The sequence below is a fragment of the Canis aureus genome, chromosome 5 (assembly GCF_053574225.1).
Source record: "Canis aureus isolate CA01 chromosome 5, VMU_Caureus_v.1.0, whole genome shotgun sequence".
Taxonomy (NCBI): domain Eukaryota; kingdom Metazoa; phylum Chordata; class Mammalia; order Carnivora; family Canidae; genus Canis; species Canis aureus.
The window spans coordinates 5441715-5461789 of record NC_135615.1 but is presented as its reverse complement, the minus strand read 5'-3'; the positions used below and the strand labels follow the sequence as shown (position 1 = coordinate 5461789).

Below are 20075 nucleotides of genomic sequence, written 5' to 3'. Positions count from 1 at the left end.
GCCTACCTCTCTGTCTATGTTTCTGCCTCTATCTGTGTGTGTCTCTCATGAATAAATAAATAAAGTTTAAAAAAAGAAAGTATAAAACTCACTGGTAATAGTAAACAGTTAAGGTTAGATTCTGTAATATGGTTATGGTGGTACATCATTCACTTACAACTCTAGTTTAAAAGTTAAAATAAATGTAGTAAAAATACAATAACTACAGTAATTGTTATTAGTTACAAATACAAAAATATGTAAATTTTATAAGAAATTACCTAAAATATGAGGGGGAGAAGAAGTAGAAGTATCAACTTTAGGAATTTCAGGAAGTAAAGTTGTTATCAGCTTAAAATAGGGTTTGTGATTTTAAGATGTTTTATGTAAGCCCATGAAAACCACAAAGGAAAAAACTGTAGCAATCACACAAAAGAACAGGACAAAGAAGGCAAAGGATACTAGTACCAAAATACATTAAAACAAAAAAGAAAACATGGAACAATACATCTCCAAAGCAACTAGAAAACATTTAGACATGGAGAGAGAAGGAGAGACATGGGCAGAGGGAAAAGGAGGCTCCCCATGGGGAGCCAGATGCAAGACTCGATCACAGGACCCTAGGGTCACGCCCTGAGCCAAAGACATATGCTCAACCACAGACCACCCAGCATCCCAAAAGCAAGTTTTTAAAGGGCAAAAATAAGTCCTGATCTATCAATAGCTACTTTAAATGTAAATACTTCTCCAACCAAGACAGACAGAATAGCTAAATGAATTTAAAAGAGAAAGAAAGAAAGACCTAATATTTTAGCCTCAAAGACACACATAGACTGCAACTAAAGGGAAAGGAAGAGATATTTCAAGAAAATGGTAATGAGAAAAAAAAGCAGGAATAGCTGCATTTATATCAAACCAAGAGGCTTTAAAATCATAAAAAAGAGAGGCACCTGGGTGGCTCGGTTAATTAAGTGTATGCTTTGGGCTCAGGTCATGATCCCCAGGGTCCACAGCAGGGAATTTGCTTCTCCCTCTCCCTCTACCCCTACTCATGCTCTCCCTCCCTCTCTCAAGTAAATAAGTAAAATATGTGAAAAAAAGAAAAAAACAAAGTAAAACTATAAAAAGAGAGAACAAAAAGGTCATTATTTAATGATAAAAAGGTCAACACATCAACAAGATATAACAACTAGATATTTATGGAACCAACATCAAAGCATCCGAATAAATAAAGCAAAAAAGAACAGAGGTAAGAGATGAAATAAACACTAATACAATAACAGTTAAAGACTTTAACATGTTACGCTCAACAATAGTAGATTATCCAAGGAATCTATAAGTTAATAGCAGATTTGAACAATGCTAGAGGCCCAATGGACTTAGACGTATACAAAACATTCTGTGCAATAACAGCCAAACACATTCTTCTTAAGTGCACATGGAACATTGTCTAGGATAGACTATATGGTAGGCCATAAAACAGGCCATACCAAATTTGAGAAAATTAAAACCATATCAAATATTTTTCTCTGACCACAATGATGTGAAAAGAAGTTGAGGGCAGCCCGGGTGGCTCAGCAGTTTAGCGCCGCCTTCAGCCCAGGGCGTGATCCTGGAGACCTGGGATTGAGTCCTGCATGCTGCTCCCTGCATGGAGCCTTCTTCTCCGTCTCCTGTGTCTCTGCATCTCTCTCTCTCTCTCTCTCTCTCATGAATAAATAAATAAATAAAACCTTTTTTAAAAAAAGACAATAGAAGTTGAAAATAAGGAAAACAGGAAAATTCATGAATACTCAGAAATTAAATAACACATTCCTGAACAATCAATGAATCCAAAAAAAAATGGGGGGAATAAAAGTTCCTTGAGACAAATGAAAATGGAAACATTACAAAAATTAAGGGGTGAAGCAAAAGCATTTCTAGGAGGAAAGTTCATACCAATAAATGTCTACATTAAAAGGCAAGAAATATTCCAAATAAATAACCTAACTCTATCCTTAATGAACCAGAAAATAACTGAGCCCAAAGTTAGCAAAGAAAATGGAAAACAATGAAGATTAGAGCAGAAATAAATGAAATGGAGAAATTAAAAACAATAGAAAAGTTAACCAAACTAATAGTTGTTTCTTTGAAAAGATAAACAAAATTGATACATTTTAACAGGAAAAAAAAAGAACTCAAATTACAAAATTATAAGTGAAAAGGGAGATATTACAATGAATACCACAAAGGTACAAAAATTCATACAAGGTTACTACAAACAACTATACACCAGGAAACTGACAACTGAGAAGATATAAAAAAATGTCTTTGAAACATACAACTTACTAAAATGGCATCAGGAATAAATAGAAAATAAATAGACTAATTACTAGTAAGGAGAGTGAATCAGAAAAGGAAGAAAGGAAGAAAGGAAGGAAGGAAGGAAGGAAGGAAGGAAGGAAGGAAGGAAAGAAGGAAGGAAACAGAGAACAAAGGAAAGAAAGAGAAAGAGAAAAAGAAAAAAGAAAAAAGAAAAAAAAAAACAGAAAAAGAAGTTCCTATGAAGAAAAGCCTAGAACCAGATGGCTTCACTGGTATATTTTACCAAACTTCTAAGAATTAATATACCAATATTCTCAAACTTCTCCAAAAAAACAAAAAGCAGAGAACATTCCCAATAAGCCTTATGAGGTCAGCACTATCTTCATGCTGAAAGACAGATGAGAACCCTACTAAAAAAGAAAACTATAGGCCAATATCCCTGATGATTATAAATGTGAACATTCTCAGCAAAATACTAGAAAAGATATCAGCAGCCTATTAAAAGGACCATTCACCATAATCAACTTGGATTTATCCCTGGGATGAAAGGATGGCTCAAAATATGGAAATCGATCAATGTGATACATCACATTAATAGAGTGAAAGAAAAGAATCCTATTATCATCTCAATAGACACAGAAAAAGCATTTGACAAAATCCAACAGTCATTCATGAAAAAAACAGTTAACAAATGAGGTATGGAAGTAACATGCCTCAAAATAATAAAGGCCATATTGACAAGCCCATAGCTGATGTCACACTCAATGGTGAAAGGTTGAAAGCTTTTCTTCCAAAATCAGGAACAAGATAAGGTGCCCACTCTCACCACTCCTCTTCAATATAGTACTAAAAGTCCTAGCTAGAGCAATTAGTCAACAAACAGAAAAGGCATCAGAATTCAAAAGGTAGAAGTAAAATGGTCTCTGTTTGCAAATAACATGTTTTTGTATAGAGAAAATCCTAAATATTCAACAAAAAAACTGTTAAAATAATCAACAAATTGAGCCAAGTTGTAAGACACAAAATTGACATACAAAATAAAATTTCTATAATAACAAATTTTCTGAAAAGGAAATAAAGAAACATATCCAATTTATAATTGCATGAAAAACAATAAAATACTTAGGAATAAATTTAAGGAAGTGAAAGATCTATGCTAACAACTGTAAGACAATGATGAAAGCAATTGAAGAAGACATAAATGAATGGAAAGATAGGGCAGCCCAGGTGGCTCAGCAGTTTAGTGCCACCTTCGGCCCAGGGTGTGATCCTGGAGACCCAGGATCAAGTCCCACGTTGGGTTCCCTGCATGGAGCCTGCTTCTCCCTCTGCCTCTGCCTGTGTCTCTGTTTCTTTCTCTGTATCTTTCATGAATAAATCAATAAAGTCTTTTAAAAAATGGAAAGGTATCCTATGTTACTGGACTGCAAGAATCACTATTATTAAAATGTCAATACTACCAAAAACCATCTATAGATCAATGCAGTCCCTATTGAGATTCCAGTGGCTTTTTTTATTTTAGCAAAATTCGAAAAAAAAAAAACCTAAAATTTATATGAAGCAAAAAAAAAAAAAAAAAAAAAAAAAAAAAAGCAAAGAAATCCCGAGAAAGAACAAGGCATGAGGCATTATTGTTCCTGATTTTTTATATTTATTATAAAGCCATGGTCACTAAAACAGTAGAGTACTGGCACAGAAGCAAAGAGAACAATGGAATAAGGAATTCAGACACAAATCCAAGCATATATGGTCAACAAATATTTGACAAGCGAGTCAAGAATGCTCAATGAAGAATTGTCTCTTCAATAAATGATGTTGCAGCAAATGGATACTCACATGTAAAAGAATGAAACTGGGCCCATAGCTTACACCACTCACAACATTAACTCAAAATTAAATAAATGCTTAACTGTGAGACCTGAAACCATGAGACTCCTAGAAGTAAAACACAGGATAAAAGCTCCTTGACACTGGTCTTGGTAATTATATTTTGGAAATCACACCTAAAATGTAACCAAAAAATAAAAAATAGACAAGTGGGAATACATCAAACTAAAAAGTTTCTTCACACCTGAGGAAGCCATCAACTAATTGAAAAGACAGCCTACAGAACAGAGAAAAAATATTCACAAACCATATATCTGATAAGGGATTAATAGCCAAACCAAATAAATAATGCACATAACTCTATGGCAGAAAAATCACCCAATTTAAAAATGAGCAAAAAACCTAATAACCATTTTTCAAAAAAAGATACACAGATAGGCAACAGGTATATGAAAAGATGTTCAACACTTCTAGTCATTAGGGAAATACAAATTAAAACTACAATGAGATACCACCTCATGCCTGTTAGAATGGCCATCATCCAAAAGACAAAAGATAACAAATGCTGGTATGGATGTAGAGGAAAGGGAACCCTTGTGCACTCTTGGGGGCGGTGTGTGTTGTAAACTGGTACAGCCACTGTGGAAAACAGAATGAAGGCTCCTCAAAAATTAAAAATAGAACTAGTTACAGTCCATTTCTGGGAATGTATCCAAAGGAATTGAAAACACAAGAAAAGATAAATGAACCTCCCGATACACAGCAGCATTATTTATAATAGCAGAAACAGGGAAACAATCGAAGTGTCCAATGATGGAGGAATGGTTAGAGCAGTTGTGGCATATATGGTTGACTCCTGAACAACGAGGTGTGATCCTCCACATAGTTGAAAATCTGCATATAAAATTTGACTTTCCAAAATTAAGAGGCAGACTCTTAATAGCTTACCGTTGACTGGAAGCCTTACTAATAGCATAAACAGTCAACTAATACATACTTTGTTTACGCATTATATATTGTATTCTCACAATTAGGTAAACTAAAGAAAGGAAGGCGCTATGATGTATACCTTAAACCTCATTCAGTGATGTATGTCAACTATCTCTCAATAAAAGTGAAAAGAGATGAAAAGATACAATTGTCACTTGCTTTTTTGAAATATTTGCAGTAGCCTCCTACTGACTCCTCTTTCCTGAAGGACCCTAGAGGTCCAAGTTGGGAGTCATTAATCCAGTGAGGGAGGGGGGGAATGTGCTTCTCCCCCCGCCACTATCAGAGTCTTTAGTATCACCCAAGAATCTTCTATTTCTCCATTAGTCCTAGTTTCCAAGGCAAAATTTCCATAGTGATCACCACCACAGCTCCCCACCTTGCAGAGTCTACCCCTGTATACTCCATCACTCCTCTGTTACCACAGATAAATTGTTTGGGTTCCTAGCAGAGGCCATTCTCTACTCATATACTGGGTCACATCCTCTCTTGGCTATTCAACAACTCCATCTCTCCAGAAAATCCTCCCCCCTCTTGCATCACGCACACTATCCTTCTTTATTCTCCACACCTCTTCCACAAGCCTAGAGAAACATGTTGGTAAACTCTCTTGGCCCCATTTCATGTAAGAGCCACCACCTCATTTCTCAGTTTTATTAAATGAAGTCTTAGAGGTTGATGAAAATTATAACTTTCCAGTTTTCTCTTGAGCTCCCTCCAATCAAGCTTTCTCCTCTTGCTAAGATCCACAATTACTTCATAACATTGTATCCGAAGTCAATTCGCAGTCCTCATCTTGGTCTATCAGCAATATGTGACAGTTAACCAGGTTTTCCACTATCCTGAAACACTGAGAACTTGCCTTTCAAGACAGTAAATTTTCTGAATTTCCTTCCTTCTTTCCTCATTGTTCCTTTCTTCATCTCTGCTGGTTCTTCCTTTGACCTTGTTTCTAGATCTTTGATCTTCTATCTTCATTACTTTAGAGAACTCTTCTAGTTGCAGGATTTAAGTGTCATCTCTATGCTGATGTCTCACCAATCTGTATCTCCAGCCTGAACCTCTTCCTTGAACTCCAGATTCATATATCTAATTCTCTATTAGACATTTTTTTTCTGGGCAGCCCAGGTGGCTCAGCGGTTTAGCACCACCTTCAGCCCAGGGTGTGATCCTGGAGCCCCGGGATCAAGTCCCATATCGGGCTCCCTGCATGGAGCTAGCTTCTCCCTCTGCCTATGTCTCTGCCTGCCTCTCTCTCTCTCTCTCTCTGTCTCTCTCTCTCTCTCTCACACACACACAAAAATAAAATCTTTAAAAATATATATTTAAAAAATACATATTTTCCTGAATATCTAACTGGCATCTCCAATGTAATACAACCAGGAATGATCTTCTGAGCTTTTCCTTCAAACATTCAAACATAAGTTTTTCTTAGAGACTCCTAAGGTCTTAGCAGACAGATTGTGAACCTTGGTTGCATGTTATAGTCACATGGGGGGCCTGAGTTCCACCTCCCAATGATTGTAACCCAATTGGTCATGGCATCCAGAGTTTTAGAAGCTCTCTATGTAGCTTCTCCAAAGAAGCCAAGATTGAGGACTGTAGCTCTGGATGGGTTGCTTCTTCCTTTAACCTCAAATCCTATTATTTTTTCCCCATAAACACTCTCCTCCAGCCACACTGGTCCCCTTGCTATTGCTCAACTCACCAAATATGCTCCCCTTTCAATTCCTTCTTTGTGCCTGGAACACTTTTACCTAAAATAGCCTTAAGATTTATTTCCTTATCTTTTCAAGTCTTTGCTTTAAATCACTGTGTCATTGAGATCTACTATGACCACCCTATTTAAGTTTGCAAAGTTCTCTGCCAACCACATCATTTCCCCATTACCCTTACCAGGACTTTTTTTTTTTCCTTCAGCATTATGCCCTTCAAAAAGATGTAATTTACTCATTTATTATAGGTTCAGTCTCTCCCCAGTTAGGAAGCAGACTCTGACAGCAGAGGAATATCTGCATCTTTGCTTACTGTGGGATCTCAGATCATGCATGATATATAGCAGGTACTCAAAAAACGAGCACTAGTGACATTCCTTTTTCTAATATGAAATTTTCTCCTTTCTCATTTTCATCAAATTCTTGGTTCTGTTTAAGAGTTAGACCTATTTGCTGGTATCCCAAAACAACCCTACTTAATAGTTCATCCACTTCTAATTTTTTTCCAAAGGCTTATCTTTCCTTACATTTCCTTAATTATGAGCTTCTCCTTAGGGTTTAGTATTTGACCCTTTATCCTTATTTATATTTACACTTAACAACCTCTCTCCTTTGAAAAGAGGAGACTTCATTTTTCAGACTTCAGCTAGAATGGAAAATTTAAAGTGGTGCCGCCATGTCAAAGTTTTAGTTAAGAACACTGGACCTTCCTCTCACCCAGGTAAATCCAGTACAGTATCAAAGCTTCAATTATTTACGTCAATAAATCCAAATTTTGTTTCTCTAATGCACTGTTCTCTTATTAGTGTCAAAAAAAAGTAATGATCTCCTCCCTCCCTCCTGCTCCCCCCCCCCACTCTATATCTTATAAGTCAAGATAAAAATTCAGGAGTATTACTTAAAACATCCCTTTTCCCTTTCTCCCAAAACTCAGCCAAGCGTTTCTTTATTCTACTTATTAAATTTTTATTATGACCTATCTCTTCCATGTCATTTCTGTTCATGATAATCTCTTACCTTTCCTCTTAAAGCCTCCCAACTGAAACCATTATTTCCCTACTTTCCCCTTCAATACATTCTACACACTGCCAAAGTATAAACATTTAAAGACCTTTAAAATTCATGCAATTGCATTAAAATCCTTAAATGGCTTTCGTATTATTTAGTATAATAATCCTTACCATGGTTAAGCTAATACTCAACAATCTCTATGCTTCTCTTGCACATAAGCTCAAACTATCACAGTTTCTTTAATAAATCAAGATTACTTTCCTCCTCACTCATTTTAATGCCTTACCACAGTCCATTTCTTCTGTTTGGAACCTCCCATTTATGTTCACTTAGCTATTCAAATTCATTCTATCACATCCTTTTAAAAGTTAATGAGATTCATATAGTCAATGGATCTTGACAAAGGACTAGACAACACAGTGAAAGAAAAGGACAGTATTTTCAACAAATGATAATGTAAAACTGGACACCACATGCAAAAATACTGAGTCCAGACACAGACTTCACATCCTTCACAAATATAAACTCAGATCACAGTTCTAAATATAAAATGCAGAATTATAAAACCTCTGCAAGATAATGTAGGAGAAAATGCAGGTGAACTTGGGTATGGCTATGATTTTGATCCAACACCAGGGCATAATCCATGAAAGAAATAACTGATACACTGGACTCCATTAAAATTTTCTGTTCTGCAAACAGCAATGTCAAGAGAATAAGAAGACAAAGCACAGAGTTGGAGAAAATATTTACAAAAGAACCATCTAATAAAGAACTGTTATCCAGAATCTATATAGGGAGCGGAGGGACGGCCGTCGGAGCCGCCGAGGCCAAGTGCTGCCTGGCTGGGCCTACAAAGGGGATGTCAGGCCTCCAAAAGGAGCGCAGTGGAAGCGAGGGCCTCCCTGAGCCGCTGCTGTGACGGCCAGTGAGCGAGCCGCGGAGGATGTCCACCACCAGGACGGTCGCGCCCGCGGGGATCCCGGGGAACCCGCGGGAGGTCTCCAACCCCGCCAAGCCTGGCCGCAAGACCAAGCAGCTGCAGTACCGCAGAACGTGGTGGTAAAGACGCCCTGGAATCACCAGCTCGCCTGGCCCTTCTACCAGCCCGTGGATGCAATCAAGCTAAACTTGCCCGATTACCATAAAATCATAAACACCCAATGGATATGGGGACTATTCAGAAGAGACTAGAAAATAATTATTACTGGAGCGCCAGCGAATGCGTGCAGGACTTCCACACCATGTTTACAAATTGTTACATTTACAACAAGCCCACAGATGACACAGTGCTAACGGCCCAAGCCTTAGAGAAAATTTTTCTGCAGAGAGTGGCCCAGGTGCCCCAGGACGAAGTTGAATTATTACCCCCTGCTCCGAAGGGCAAAGGCCGGAACGCGGCGCAGGAACCCGGAGTGCAGGTGGGCAGCAAGTGGTGGCCGTGTCCTCTGTCTCCCCAGCAACCCCCTTCCAGAGCGTCCCCCCACTGTCTCCAGACGCCTGTCATTGCTGCCCCCCCTCTGCCAACCATTACCGCAAACATCACGTCGGTCCCTGCGCCCCCGCCGCCGCCCCACCCCCTCCCTCGACGCCCATCATCCATCCCTGTGGTCCCTCCCACAGCGCCTGTCGTCAAGGAAAAGGGTGCAAAGCGGAAAGCAGCCACCACGACGCCCACTCCATCCGCGAGCCGGAGCGAATCGCCGCCGCCATCGTCAGACCCCAAGCAGGCCGAGGTGGGGGCTCGGCGAGAGAGTGGGGGCCGCCCCATCGCACCGCCCTGGAAGGGTCTAGAGGACGGCGAGGTGCCTCAGCATGCGGGCCGGAAGGGCGAGCTGCCGAGCACTCGCGGCACTGTGACAGCGTCCTCGAGGAAAGGCCGTGCAAGAAGCGTGCGGCCTGCGCCTGGCCCTTCTCCAGCCGGTGGACGCCGAGGCCCTGGAGCTGCACGACTACCACGACGTCACCGAGCACCCGATGGACCTCAGCACTGTCAAGAAGACGGACAGTCGCGAGTGCCCAGACGCGCAGGGCTTCGCTGCTGACATCCGGTTCATGTTCTCCAGCTGTTACCAGTACAACCCCCAGGCCACAAGGTGGTGGCCGTGGCCAGGAAGCTGCGGCCGTGTTTGAGGTGCGGTTTGCTAAGATGCCGGCTGAGCAGGGGCGCCGAGAGCAGCCGCAGCAGGGAGGAGAGCTCGGAGGAGGAGGAGGAGGAGGAGGAGCGGGCCCGGCTGGCGGAGCTGCAGGAGCAGCTGAAGGCTGTGCAGGAGCAGCTCGCCGCCCTGTCGCGGGCCCGGGAACAAGCCAGAGAGGAAGAAGGAGCCGAAGGGAAAGGAGGAGAAGGAGGAGGACGCGGACGAAGACGAGGACACGGAGAGGCACAAGGCCAAGTCTGAGGACGAGAAGGCCAAGGGGGCCCCGCCGCCAAGCAGGCCCAACCGAAGAGGGCTCCCGCTGAGAAGGCCGGCAGCGCGGCCAGGCCAGCAGGCAGCCGAAGCAGGGCGGCAAGCAGGCATCGGCCTCGACGACCCGGAGAGGAGGAGCAAGGCCTGCCCGTGAGCTAGGCCGAGGGCGCCAGCTCAGCCTAGACCACCCGGCTGCCCGGGGACACGGGGCTGCGGGGTCCACTTCATCCAGTCCCGGAGCCCTCGCTCAGGGACCCAGGCCTGAGCAGAGAGAGATTGACTTTGAGCCTCTGAAACCCACCACTGTGCGGGAGCTAGAGAGATGCGTCAAGTGTTGTTGACAGGAAAAGCCAAGGGAGCCTTTCTCCACGAGCGGGAAGAAGCAGGCGGCCAAGTCCAAGGAGGAGTTAGCTCCGGAAAGGAAGGAGTCGGAGACGCGCGGCAGGACGTCCGTGGGCAGCTGAACAACAACGAGAAGCCTGCCAAGGAGGAGAAAGCGGGCTCTGCGCCCTCGGGAGGGCCGCCCGGCTCAGCAGCAGCAGCTCCTCGGTCCGGGAGCAGCAGTTCGGCGGATCCAGCTCCACTGCAGCGACTCAGACTGAGCGCTGGACTCGCACATCAGGACAAAACCAGCGAAGTCGCACCCGCCGGAACTCTGCAGTGTCCCTTGCTCTGGTTGATCTGCTGCTCTGGTTCCGCGCCTGCAGGTTTTCTTTAAAACTCAGTGTTACGGAATCCAGGGATCCCGGGTGGCGCAGCGGTTTGGCGCCTGCCTCTGGCCCAGGGCGCGATCCTGGAGCCCCGGGATCGAGTCCCACGTCGGGCTCCCGGTGCATGGAGCCTGCTTCTCCCTCTGCCTGTGTCTCTGCCTCTCTCTCTCTCTCTCTCTGTGACTATCATAAATAAATAAAAATTAAAAAAGATAAATAAACTCAGTGTTATGGAATCTTCCAGTTTTGGCTTTAATAGGTCTAAGATCTTTCTCGTGTGTATGTGAGGCTTTATGAGAAGGTGTGAACCCGCATAAAGCCTTCCCTTCCTTACTGAGTTGAGTTGCTTGGAGACGGCAACTTCAAACGCTGACCTGATGACCGTAGAAAACCATGTCAGATGTGATCTGAAGTTTCTTGCAAAGCCCCTTTCTTATGCCCAAGCTGGTCTGTAGCTCCAGAAAGCATTGTTTGAAAGGAAGTTTCTCTGAGATGGTACTGCACCGAAGGCTGTCAGCTTTGCAAACAGGCGATGTCTCTGTCCCCCCAGCTCAGCCCCGCGGCTGGGGTCACCTCTTGCTGCAGGGTGGGGGGACTGTGGAGGTGCTGCGGGCTCCAGTCCGGGCTTCTGCAGGGGTGGGGAGAGGCGGGTGGGCACCGAGGGAGGGGCCTCGGGAGCTCCTGGGAGGGAACACGGGGGCGCGTGTGCCACGGGCAGCTTTCCATACACTGAAACTTTTACCTCAACTGAAAAAAAAAAGATAAAAAAACAAAACTAAACTAAAGGAGACTTTTTTGTAAGGTTCAGCAATTTTCTACGAAAATCTAATGTAAATTTCACTATCTACATGGTAAAGTTCTGCAAGGCAAGGAGACATGGGCTGCTAAGGAAACTTGGTGTTGACTAGGGGAGGATCATTGTCTCTTCTTATACTTTTCATACACACTGCTAGTATGAAAATAGAAACAAAATGGACCAGAGCGATACTTACGGGAGAAAAGAAAAAGACTTGAGAAGTTCTGACATACAAGCAAAAACAAAAACAAAAAATGCCCCTTATAGTTCTAATTTATAACTTTTAGAGTGAAGAACAATGATCTTGCAGAAAAATAAAATCCAAAGGAGCTCAAAGAAAAGGCACAGGAAAAAAAACTACTCTCTCCATAGACATCCTTGATAATGTAACTTATTGAAATTTAATCTTGAATAATCATAGAAAAATACTTTCTTATTAAATATGGATCTTATTCTCAATAGAATTTTCAAATAAGAAAAATCTTTTATTTTTTGTCTTGACTCCATAGTATATACTTTATGTTTTATTATTTATTTCTACTCACCTGAATTTCTCTAATCCAGCAACATAATTATCTACAGCAAAGATTCTTCAAAATACCATGGGTTATTTACCAGATTTTACTTGTCTACAAAAAATATATATTTTCCCCCAGTCAGTGATCAGTGACTCCATAAATGGGAAGGAATGGACTTTTTCTCCATTTCTTGGTTTTATGTCACAGTAACGATGAAACTTTTACCTCAACAACTTCTCATTCCAGTCTTTTACAATCACTTCTGTCGAGGGACTGTGTTTGTTCACTGCCAAACAGTGTCTAAATTATAACTTGAGGACAATATGAAGATGACAATAAAAATCCAGTTTACTAAGAAGAAAACAACTAGATACCCTTCTTTCTACAAGGACTTATTTATGAATATGCACTTAATAAAAAATAAGATGCTCGATAATTAACAAATTTAGGTTTATTCTGCAGTTAGGTTTATAGAAAAGAGCATAAACTGGAAAATAGTCGCTTCATTCCCCATCTTCTATTTTAGGAAGACTTTAAATCTATAATGAAGTTTAAAAATGCCAAATCTCACACACAAAAAAAAAACACTTTCTTGAAACATTTTTTTCACAATATATGCAGAAAAAGCACAGCCCTAAATAGAAGACCAAGATGTGCACACACACACACACACACACACACACACACACATCCACATGCTCAATATATTCACAGCAAAAAAAACATAAGGGATGGGCAATTCAAGCTTTCTCCCAAAGCATACATGGGATGAAAGAAATTCCTAAATCTCAATGCAGAATAGAACAATTACTACCAGAGGGTAATGAATTAATGAAAACATGAATACAGTTACTACTGGAACTGGCTTCCGAAGCACCAACACACAAACTCATTCAAGACTCTCTTTTAGATCTCAGCTACAGAAATGCCAACCAACATGCCTATATTTAGCAGATATAGTAGTTTGAGGAAAAGCTACAATTAGTATTTTAAGTTTGAAAATGAACATCAGGGATTCCTGGGTGGCGCAGCGGTTTGGCGCCTGCCTTTGGCCCAGGGCGCGGTCCTGGAGACCCGGGATCGAATCCCACGTCGGGCTCCTGGTGCATGGAGCCTGCTTCTCCATCTGCCTGTGTCTCTGCCTCTCTCTCTCTATCATAAATAAATAAAAAAAATTAAAAAAAAGAAAATGAACATCATAAAAATAATAAATCACTCCTTTTTCCTATATTGCTCCACCTGTCTTTGCTTAGCCTTTACTGAATCCAAATGCTAAGTATTGACTTATGTGGTTTTCCTGTGAACACATAAAGTAGAAAATGAGAAATAGTTTAGATCTCAAAAAAGAAAAAAGCACATGACTCAAAAGTTTGCAGGCAGAAATAAATTACAGTGATCAAAAATATTGTTTGGGAATATTAAAATATCTTTACTGTGTACAGAGTTGTTTATGAAAACTTTGGCTTTCTCATCTACATTATACCATGGAGAATAGAACAAAATAATGTAAAAATGTCCTGTTTACACAACGTAGACTTGAGAAAATGCACCACTGGTGCTATTTGATGTATGAAATCTTCATTTTCCAGTATATGGGTTATTTTCTGGGACTAAATCAAGCTCAGTGTATTTTAGTCTGAGAAAGCTAATATGTTTTCACAAAAATAGAAACTTCTGAAGAGTATCTTCATGACCATGAGAGGATTAAAAGCAAATTTCAAAATGCACTTTAAGCACAGACAAACTAGAACATTTCTATTTTGTTGCTTTGACTGTTTTTTTAACATAGTGACCCTTAAGGGAAAAAAATGGGTGGGGGGCAAGGTGGCAGGAAGATAGGCTTCATAAAATACACTTAGGTTGAATTAAAGTAGTTGTAGTTTAGTATTCTAAATAAGGAAACATTCAATTAAATAATCAAGATTCTCAATAATCTGCAAATTGCTATAACCTCTAGTTTTGAAATCCCCAATTTTTTTTTTTTGAAATCCCCAATTTTTGAAAAAAATTCTTTTTTCGTGCCAAAATTGTGTTAAAACATATGTTTGGTATTCTCTTTCCTAAAAAGTTTGGAGATATTTTAGAAGCACCCAAAACCTAAATCCATGGCAAATTTAATAACTCTTTGGAGGTAAGTAATAGTCTCATCTAAAAGAAAGAGAAATCGAGTTGGGTTACAGATGCTTACAAAAATGAGAAAATTAGGATAAATTTCATTAAAAATATTAAATATCTGAAATTCTAGATTGCCAGTATTCCTTTTAAGGAGGATTTATGTTTATGAATAGAAATCCTCAGGGTGGTATTGTGTTTTTCTCCTCATAGGAAACGCCTGTTTTGTCAAGCAATTAAGGTTCTCTGTGGAGAAACTGATATGTCAGTCAGTCCACCACCAGACTCTCAGCCTAAAATCCATGGGCTTCTCTCCCTTTGCTGCAAAACAAAGACCCCTACTCTTATTCTCCTGAACTCTTTGTCTTTTCCTCAACTCAAGTGTCAGAATTTTTAACACATAGATTCATAAAAATGGGGTAAAAAAAACAATTTCTATAAATAAAACAGATCCACAGTATAACATTAACTCTGCCAAAAAATCAGACAAAGAAATAAAAATAAATACTCTAGAAATTTGGAGCTCATTTGCTAATTTTCTTTTTTTTTTAATTTATTTTTTTTAAATTTTTTTATTTATTTATGATAGTTACAGAGAGAGAGAGAGGTAGAGACATAGGCAGAGGGAGAAGCAGGCTCCATGCACCGGGAGCCCGATGTGGGATTCGATCCCAGGTCTCCAGGATCACGCCCTGGGCCAAAGGCAGGCGCCAAACCGCTGCGCCACCCAGGGATCCCCTCATTTGCTAATTTTCTAACTCAATTCACTATGATCATGGGTCCATAGCCAAATCATGGTCTCCTATCCTCTTTTCAACTATCTTATTAAGTATAATGTGATTAAATAAATAATTACTAAAGGGAAAGGATAATCTTTTTATTTAAAAAAAAGAACATGAAGAATCACATCACCAAGATGGCAACATAGGATATTCCTGACTTCACTCCCCTCCCAAAACAAATGAACAACTATTCAAGAGCAAGACAACATTGAAAGAACCCTAGAACATGATGGTGAGGTACTCCCCACACCTCAGAGGCCAAGACAAACTGCATAGGAAGAGAAGGGGCCACACGCTGGCTGCACTTCTCCCCCCAAATCCAGGCCATTTCAGCACCAACCTGAGGTCTCAACTAAGCCTCCAATTCTTCCAGTGGGAAAAGAGAGCACAGGGGGGAATAGCCAGCCCCCCAACTCAGCACTGTGGCTGCTTTGTTTGAACCCCTACTCTGATCTCATGCCTACACAGGGATTGCTGGAAAACTATAAGGTTCAAACACTGGGATTCTAACTGTGACAAAGAATAGGAGAGAGGCTTGCAACAACTAGCATACGACCTTGGCCGACCAAGTCCATACTTGCAGTGTCCAAGTAATAATACCAACCAGAGGCTTTCCTCATTATCAGAACCAAGATGGATATATACTCTGACCAGGGAATTAGCAGAATATAGATCTTATTTATTCTGATCAAATGAATACTGTTGACCATAGAGCCAAGTTTGCCTAAGCCCAGGCAGGGAACTGAATCACAGCTCCCTTCCTCGACTGTGGAGAGTATCTTCTAGTCCAATTTGACAAGAAGGGCTGGAGAAAACTCCTGAAAGCTTTGTGACCCAATAGCAGTCAAGCTGAGAAGCTGGTAGAATTGAAGTTGCACAGCGGCCCTGTTTGGTCAGGGAACTTGGGGAATGGATCAGCCTGAGTTGAAACAACAAACAAAGAACAATAGCAGCTTTAACTGCTTCTCCCACTGCACCCAGACAGGGAATCTAATTCATAACCCTGCTCATTGTTGAATGCCATCAGTCTATCCAACCAGAGAATCTAACCAAAGCACAAGGAAAGCTCTGTAGCCCATCCAACAGCCCTACCTACAGTGGCATTTGAACAAAGAGCATAGCCTGTGGCTTCCCCAGTCTGCAGAGCAAAACCAGTGGCCTCACCTGACCAAGCAACTCAGTGCAGACACTACACTGATTCGGGTCCACCAACAATGAGCTATACAGACCCTGGTTCTATCTGCTGTCATGCTAGGGAAGGGAAACTAATTCATAGTCTTATCTACTGCTGAATATAGTAGCCAGTCCAGACCATCCATGAAGCCTAACCAGATTAGGAGAGAATCCAAGCAATTGTAGAGAAGCCAGGCAACTGCAAAGCCCATCCTATAGCTTTTCTTAGGGAGGGAACCAAGCTGGCAGTCCTATACAACTCTCTCAGTCACTGGAACATCTCCTATCCCTGACCTTAAAGTATGAAGCATGGCCCCATCCAAGAAAAGACCACAATAGCAGACCCCATTTGCCCAAAGAAATTACCAGCAAATGCCCAGAAACTGAAACTGAGCTGAATGGTGAAGAAGTGTCTCTGCCAAAGCAAACTTGTCAAGTATGGAATTGGAGCCCAATTACTTAAATGCACAGATTCCAACATCAGGAATCAAAGATCATAAAAAAAAAAAAATCAGGTAAATAGGACACCACCAAAATAAACTCATAAAGATCCAAAAGCTAAACCTTAATAAATGGAGATCTAGGAACTGTCAGAAAGAATTCAAAGTGAACCACCTTTAGGAAGTTAGTGAACTACAAAACACACAAACACAGACACACACAGAAAAGCAAATGAAATTAGGAAAATAATGAATAATAAAAATGAGAACTTTGAAAGAGCAACCATCAAAAACAAATCCAAATATAATTCTTAGATTTGAAAAATAAGTAAACTGAAGAATTCAACAGAAAATGTCAAAAGTAGACTCAACCATGCAGAAGAGGGAATCAGTAACTTGAAAGAGAAGTCATGGAAAATAATCTAGAGGAGCAAAATGAAAAAAGAATGACAGAGAGTGAAAAATCCTACGGGAATTATGAATCACAATCAAAAGGAATGACATTTGCATTATAGGAATTTCCTGAAGGAGACAAGAAAGGGAGAAAGACCAGTAATGGCTGAAATGTCCCCTAATCTAGGGGAAAAAATGAACATCCAGATTCACCAGGTCCAGAGGACCTCAAATAGGATGAACCTGAATAGGGCTACACTGAGACACATTATAGTCAAACTGCCAAAAGTCAAAGACAAAGAAAGAATTTTAAGAGCAGTGCAGGAAAAAGTTACGCACAAAGGAACACCCAAAAGATTATTAACACATTTCTCACAAAAACATTTTAGTCAAAAATCAAAACAAAACATTTTAATCAAGGAATGGGATGACATACTCAAACTATTGGAGGAAAATAACTGTCAACCAAGTATTATTCTATATTGGCTAAACTGTCCCTTGAAACAAAGCAAGGATAAAGACTTCCCTGAGCAAATAACCAGTAAAGGAGTTCCTTATCACTATATCTACCTTACAAAAGATGCTAATGGAAGTTCTTTAAGTAAAGGAACAATAATTATCACAAAAACATAAAAAGATAGCAAAAATCTCAGTGGTAATGGTAAACATACAGTCATATATTCTGCAATATGGTAACAGGGATAGTTAATTCACTTAAAACTCTAGCTGAAGTTTTAAAAAATGTACTAAAAATAACTATGTTAATCTGTTATTACACAATGTAAAAGCAATAACCAAAAAGGAGGAGAGGGAGTAAAAGTGTAAAGGTTATCAATTTTATCAAAGTTGTATCAGTTTAAAATGAGGTGTTATAAGTTTAAGATATTATATGTAAGCCTCATTGTAATTACTAGGAAAATCCTTTAGTAATTACATAAAACATAGATAGGAACTCAAAGCACAATGATACCAAAAGACATCAAAACACACCCTAAAAAAGTAACAGGTTTAAATAAGAAATAATGGGTGTACAAAATAACCAGAAAATAATGAACAAAATGGCAATAGTAAATCCTTATCTATAAATAATTACTTTAGTTGTAAACAGATTTCTTCAATTAAAAGCCAGAAAATGGCTAAATGGATTAAAAACCATACCCAACATTATGGTGTCTAAAAAAGACTCACTTTACCCTCAAAGACACACAGAATAAAGGGATGAAAAAAGACGTTTCAAGCAAATGGCACTAAATTACTGGCACTAAATTTACTTACATTACATGTATTATAAAAATGATATGAGATAAAGAAGGTTATTATATAATGAGAAAATGGCCATTGCTTTAATAAGATAACAACAATTGTAAATATTTTGTGCATAACGTTGGAATACCTGAATATATATAAGGCAGAAACTGACGAAGCTCAAAGGAGAAATCAACAGTAATGCAATGGATAGATCATCCAGAAAACCAATCAGGAAACAGTATACCTAAAAAACATTACAGACCAAACAGACCTAACACATACATAAAACATTCTCTTCAACAATGGCAGAACAGATATTTTTATCAAGCAGGCAGGGAATACTTTTTTAGAACAGACCATAAACTTTGCAACAAAACAAGTCTTAGCAAACTCAGGAAGACTGAAATTACACCAAATATCTTTTTTGACTACCGTGCATGAAATTAAAAATCAATCCCAACAGGAAAGCTGGAAAACTCATGACCATATGCAAATTAAATAACACTCTCCTTAAAACCATTTGATCAATTGATAGTTAAAGGAGAAATAGAAAAGGTTTTTTTATTTTTTATTTTTTGAGACAAACAAAAATGAAAGTACAACATACCAGAACTTGTGGGCTATAATAAAAGCAATTCTAATTGGAAGTTCACAGCAATAAACATCTACATTAAGAAGCAAAAAAAGATCTTAAATAAGTAACCTAAGTCTCTAAGCCTTAAGGAACCAGAAAAAGTGGAACTGAGTCCAAAATTAGAAGAAATAAAAATGAAAGTAAACATAAATGAAATAGAGAATAGAAAAACAATAGAAAGGAATAGCCAAAGTAAGAGCTGGTTCTTTGAAAAGATAAATAAACCCTTAGGCAAACCCTTACGTACACTAACAAAGAAAAGGCAAAGGACCCAAATCAATAAAATTATAAATGTAAAAAAGCACATTACAAGTGATACTACAGAAATACAAAGACCTTAACAATATACCAATATACTACACAACATAGAATAAATGAAAAAAATTATCTGAAATGCACAACTTACCAAGAATGAATCAGGAAAAATTAGAAAATGCAACTAGACCATCTACTAGTTAGATGATTGAATAAGTAATCAAAAATGCCCCAAGGGGGAATAAACATTGTTAAAATGACCACAGGACGCAAAGCAATCTACAGATTTAATAAAATCTCCATCTACCAACAGCACTTTTCACAGACCTACATAATCCTAAAATTTGTATGGACCCACAAAAAACCCCAAAGAGCCAAAGCAATCTTGAAAAAGAAAAACAGAACTAGAAGTAGCACAATCCCAGATTTCCAGTTATATTGCAAAGCTGTAGTAATGAAAATCATATAGTACTGGCACAAAAATAGGCACATGGATCAAGAACAGAACAGAGGGCCCAGAAATAAGCCTGCAGTTATTAGGTTAATTAATCTACAACAAAGGAGGCAGGAATATGCAATGGGAAAGAGTCTCTTAACTAAAAGGTGCTGGGAAAACTGGACATTGAGAGCTTGTTTGGAGGTTCTAGCAGGGGAGCGCAGCTACTCGTGTACCCTTGACCGAAGATCGGTCCTCCTCTATCGGGGATGGTCGTCGTCTTCCACCGAGCACCCAGCTTCGGGAGGGACGCACATGGAGCAGTGAGAGAGGAAGGGGACACC

The 20075-nt window shown here is 39.8% G+C and overlaps 1 pseudogene; it reads left to right on the top strand.

Moving 5' to 3' along the window:
• Positions 1 to 8772: 8772 nt before the first annotated feature.
• On the top strand, positions 8773 to 11165 carry LOC144313311 (bromodomain-containing protein 3 pseudogene; annotated as a pseudogene).
• The last annotated feature ends 8910 nt before the right edge of the window (positions 11166 to 20075 follow it).